The sequence below is a fragment of the Triticum dicoccoides genome, chromosome 6B, assembly GCF_002162155.2.
Source record: "Triticum dicoccoides isolate Atlit2015 ecotype Zavitan chromosome 6B, WEW_v2.0, whole genome shotgun sequence".
Taxonomy (NCBI): domain Eukaryota; kingdom Viridiplantae; phylum Streptophyta; class Magnoliopsida; order Poales; family Poaceae; genus Triticum; species Triticum dicoccoides.
This window is the reverse complement of record NC_041391.1, coordinates 637,747,351-637,753,172: the sequence shown is the minus strand read 5'-3', so window position 1 is coordinate 637,753,172 and position 5,822 is coordinate 637,747,351.

Genomic DNA, 5,822 nt, shown 5'->3' with positions numbered 1-5,822 from the left:
TTGGGGCCGATCACTCTCTTCTGTGACAACACTGGAGCTATTGCCCTTGCCAAGGAGCCCAGGTTTCACAAGAAGACCAGGCACATCAACCGTCGTTTAAACTCCATCCATGAAAATGTTCAAGATGGAGACATAGATATTTGCAAAGTACATATGGATCTGAATGTCACAGATCCGTTGACTAAACCTCTTCCGCGAGCAAAACATGATCAACACCAGAACTCTATGGGTGTTCGATTCATCACAATGTAACTAGATTATTGACTCTCGTGCAAGTGGGAGACTGTTGGAAATATGCCCTAGAGGCAATAATAAAAGGATTATTATTATATTTCCTTGTTCATGATAATTGTCTTTTAGTCATGCTATAATTGTATTATCCTGAAATCGTAATACACGTGTGAATACATAGACCACAACATGTCCCTAGTGAGCCTCTAGTTGACTAGCTCGTTGATCAACAAATAGTCATGGTTTCCTGACTATGGACATTGGATGTCATTGATAACGAGATCACATCATTAGGAGAATGATGTGATGGACAAGACCCAATCCTAAGCATAGCACAAGATCGTGTAGTTCGTTTGCTAGAGCTTTTCCAATGTCAAGTATCTTTTCCTTAGACCATGAGATCGTGTAACTCCCGGACACCGTAGGAGTGCTTTGGGTGTACCAAACGTCACAACGTAACTGGGTGACTATAAAGGTATACTACGGGTATCTCCGAAAGTGTCTGTTGGGTTGACACGGATCGAGACTGGGATTTGTCATCTCTGGGCCCACTCGGTAATGCATCATCATAATGAGCTCAAAATGACCAAGTGTCTGGTCACGGGATCATGCAGTATGGTACGAGTGAAGTGACTTGCCGGTAACGAGATTGAACGAGGTATTGGGATACCGACGATCGAATCTCGGGCAAGTAACATACCGATTGACAAAGGGAATTGTATACGGGGTTGCTTGTATCCTCGACATCGTGGTTCATCCGATGAGATCATCGAGGAGCATGTGGGAGCCAACATGGGTATCCAGATCCCGCTGTTGGTTATTGACCGGAGAGCCGTCTCGGTCATGTCTACGTGTCTCCCGAACCCGTAGGTTCTACACACTTAAGGTTCGGTGATGCTAGGGTTGTAGAGATATTAGTATGCAGCAAACCGAAAGTTGTTCGGAGTCCCGGATGAGATCCCGGATGTCACGAGGAGTTCTGGAATGGTCCGGAGGTAAAGAATTATATATGGGAAGTCGAGTTTCGGCCATCGGGAAAGTTTCGGGGGTCACCGGTATTGTATCGGGACCACCGGAAGGGTCCCAGGGGTCCACCGGGTGGGGCCACCTATCCCGGAGGGGCCCATGGGATGAAGTGGGAGGGGAACCAGCCCCTGGTGGGCTGGTGCGCCCCCCTTGCCCCCCCTGTGCCTAGGGTTGGGAACCCTAGGGGAGGGGGCGCCTCCACTTGCCTTGGGGGGCAAGGCACCCCCTTGGCCGCCGCCCCCCTAGGAGATCCCATCTCCTAGGGCCGGTGCCCCCCCCTTGGGGACCCTATATATAGAGGGAGGGAGCGCAGCCGTACCCTTTCACTTGGCGCCTCCCTTTCCCCTTGTTACGCCTCTCCCCCCGCAGACGCTTGGCGAAGCCCTAACGGGATCCCTGCTGCATCCACCACCACGTCGTCATGCTGCTGGATCTTCATCAACCTCTCCTTCCCCCTTGCTGGATCAAGAAGGAGGAGACATCATGCTGACCATACGTGTGTTGAACGCGGAGGTGCCGTCCGTTCGGCGCTAGGATCTCCGGTTATTTGGATCACGACGAGTACGACTCCCTCAACCCCGTTCTCTTGAATGCTTCCGCTCGATCTACAAGGGTATGTAGATGCACTCCTCTCTCTCGTTGCTAGATGAACTCATAGATTGATCTTGGTGAAACCATAGGAAATTTTTTGTTTTCTGCAACGTTCCCCAACACTCTCCATGGAGATAACACCCCTAGTCCTGCTCTGCAGGGTCTCCGCATGTTGACTATGATCAATATGATAGCTACAAGGTTGCTCCTTGAGCTGTTCGGCTAGAGGAAGAAGAAGGGCAAGGCTAGCTCTACCTCTTCCCCAGCTATGGGTGAAAGGAAATGGGGTGTGAACTAAAAGTTGAACCCTTTGCATGGGTGGGCCTAGGGGGTTTATATAGGCCTACCCCCAGGGGTACAATGATAATACGACCGGGTGGTAGGTCCTGACCATTAGTGACTAAGGAAGTCGGGTTCTCCGCCAGCGGCTGGGGCCTGCCTTTGGTGGTCCCGACCGGCTGCCGAGGAACTGGCCGACAGGTGGGACCTACCGCCTGTGGATCCCATAGACAACTCTCCACTGTTGCTCCGTCCATGCTCACAGAGGCCGTGTCGGGCGTGCCGTGGCTACAGTTCCGCGCCGGGCGGGTCGGCGGCCGGCCGCCTGGCGGCAACCACTTTAGCCATGCGTCCGGGATTTGGGGGAGGCATGGCGTACTGTAGGCATGCCCCAGCATGTCTCTTGGTAGGGCGCTGACTCCGAGGGAAAGGACAGGCCGCCTGCTAGGAGTCGGCCCATGCCCTTGCCGCCTTCTGGAGTACGCCACCATCTTGGGATCCACCGCCTTCTAGGAGGCGGTCCTGTAGCTCCAGCCGCCATCTTGGGGTCCGCCGCCTTCTGGACGGTGGGCCACTGGCTCAAGCCGGCCCTGAGGGCCAGCCTTGCGACAAGTCAGACTGAGGGGTTTGGCCAGCCCCGATGTCTTAAAAAGTGTTGAAGTGCTGATGAGGCTACTCGGGGTTTATCCCCCCGTCAGTAGTCCCCGAAGCTGGTGAGGTTCTACGGCCTTCAGCAGCCGGAGGGCCTCAGCAGTTTCCCTCTCAAGTGATTCTCCGCCTTTTGTTCCGTCCAGATGAGGGGAGTCGAATGCCAGGAGCCGGCCGAGGCCGAGGCCGCCTAGTGGAATTTGAACTGGCAGGCGGGAGTCAGGGCGGTGCTGCCCGCCAAGCGCGCACCACGTGGCACCCACAGGCCAGGCCAACCAGCTAGACCACGCGCGCGACGGGACATCGCCGCAGGCTGGGGCCTGCCGCTATAGGGCCTCGGCCCGTGCGCGGATCTGCTGCGAGCGAGGCGGACGGCTGCCCTTCTGTGGCACCGTACCCATGCCTTAACACACGAAATCCGCGGGGTCGTGCGGGGTGTGGGGCACAGTTAATCCCACGCCCACACGTCACCTCGGCTTCGCCTCGACCGGTTATAAATAGGAGGGAGGGAGAGGATGAGGGGCAGAACACTCACGCGCCCACTCCTCACTCTCTCCCCACTCCACTGCCGTCGCCGCGCCACTTCGCTCCGTTGCCGTCGACGCGCCGCTGTGGCTGCCCCCCTCGGCGTCGTCGCCTTGCCATAGCCGTCACTCCATCGAAGCAGACGCTCCGCCGCGGTCACCACCGCGGCTTTGCTGATGTGTGTCGCCTCGTCTTCGTCTCCGCTTTGCCGCGGCGCCCTTCACCTCTCTTCTCCGACGAGCTCTCCCTTGCCATCCATGCGCCATGGCAAAAAGCGGGTGGATGGGATTCACCATTCACCAAGACCACATCAATTTCCTCCATGCAACATGGCGGATACCTTGCTCCGACAACGTGGGAGTGCGCATCCCCGGGCTGGAGACCTCGCCACAGCCGGAGCCCGGTGAGTATGTAGTCTTCCGCGCCCATTTCCTCCGTGGCTTCGTGCTCCCGGCCTCCGGCTTCTTGATACATCCATTTTGCATCATGCTTTTATATCAATATTTCTTGCATTATGGGCTATTACTACACATTATGTCACAATACTTATGCCTTTTCTCTCTTATTTTATAAGGTTTACACAAAGAGGGAGAATGCCGGCAGCTGGAATTCTGGGCTGGAAAGGAGCAAATATTAGAGACCTATTCTGCACAACTCCAAAACTTCTGAAACTCCATGAAAGTCATTTTTGGAATATATTAAAAATATTGGGCGAAGAAAGCGCCAGTGGAGGGCCACCCACCAGCCACGAGGGTGGAGGGCGCGCCCTACCCCCTGGGCGCGCCCCCCTGCCTCATGGGCCACCTGGCAGGCCCCCGATGCCCATCTACTGCTATATGGTGTCTTTTGCCCTGGAAAAATCATGAGGAAGCTTTCGAGACAAAGCGCCTCCGTCTCGAGGCGAAACCTAGGCGAAACCAATCTAGGGCTCCCATGGAGCTGTTCTGCCGGGAAAACATCCCTCTGGGAGGGGGAAATCATCGCCATTGTCGTCACCATAGATCCTCTCATCGAGAGGGGGTTAATCTCCATTAACATCTTCACCAGCACCATCTCCTCTCAAACCCTAGTTCATCTCTTGTATCCGATCTTTGTCTCAAAACCTCAGACTAGTACGTGTGGGTTGCTATAGTGTTGATTACTCCTTGTAGTTGATGCTAGTTGGTTTATTCGGTGGAAAATCATATGTTCGGATCCTTAATGCTATTCAATACCCCTATGATTATGAATATGAATATGATTTGTGAGTAGTTACGTTTGTTCTAAGGACATCGGAGAAGTCTTATTATAAGTAATCATGTGAATTTGGTATTCGTTCGATATCTTGATGAGATGTATGTTGTCTCTCCTCTAGTGGTGTTATGTGAACATCAACTACATGACACTTCACCATTGTTTGGGCCTAGGGGGAGGCATTGTGAAGTAATAAGTAGATGATGGGTTGCTAGAGTCACAGAAGCTTAAACCCTAGTTAATGAGTTGCTTCGTAAGGGGCTGATTTGGATACATATGTTTCATGTTATGGTTAGGTTTACCTTAATTCTTCTTTCGTAGTTGCGGATGCTTGCGAGAGGGATTAATCATAAGTGGGATGATTATCCAAGGAAGGGCAGTACCCAAGCACCGGTCCACCCACATATCAGATTATCCAAGTAACGAACGTGAATCATATGAGCATGATAAAAACTAGCTTGCAGAAATTACCATGTGTCCTCGGGAGCGCTTTGCTTTATATAAGAGTTTGTCCAAGCTTGTCCTTTGCCACAAAAAGGATTGGGCCACCTTGCTGCACCTTTTTTACTTTTGTTACTTGTGACCCGTTACGAATTACCTTATCACAAAACTATCTGTTATCGATAATTTCAGTGCTTGCAGAGAATACCTTATTGAAAACCGCTTGTCATTTCCTTCTGCTCCTCGTTGGGTTCGACACTTTTACTTATCGAAAGGACTACGATAGATCCCCTATACTTGTGGGTCATCAAGACTCTTTTCTGGCACCGTTGCCGGGGAGTGAATCTCCTTTGGTAGGTGGAACTTGGTAAGGAAACATTTATATAGTGTGCTGAAATTTACTGTCACTTGTTACTATGGAAAATAATCCTTTGAGGGGCTTGTTCGGGGTATCTTTACCCCGACCAGAAGTGCAAAGAGTTTCTCCTCAACCTACCGAACCTACTGAAAATATTTACTTTGAAATTCCTTCGGGTATGATAGAGAAACTGCTAGCTAATTCCTATACAGGAGACGAAACATTACATCCCGATATGCACCTAATCTATGTGGATGCAGTTTGTGGATTATTTAAGCTTGCAGGTATGCCCGAGGATGTCGTCAAGAAGAAGGTCTTCCCTTTATCTTTGAAGGGAAAGGCATTGACATGGCTTAGGCTATGTGATGATATTGGATCATGGAACTACAACCGATTGAAATTGGAATTTCATCAGAAGTTTTATCCTATGCATCTGGTTCATTGTGATCGTAATTATATATATAATTTTTGTCCTCATGAAGGAGAAAGT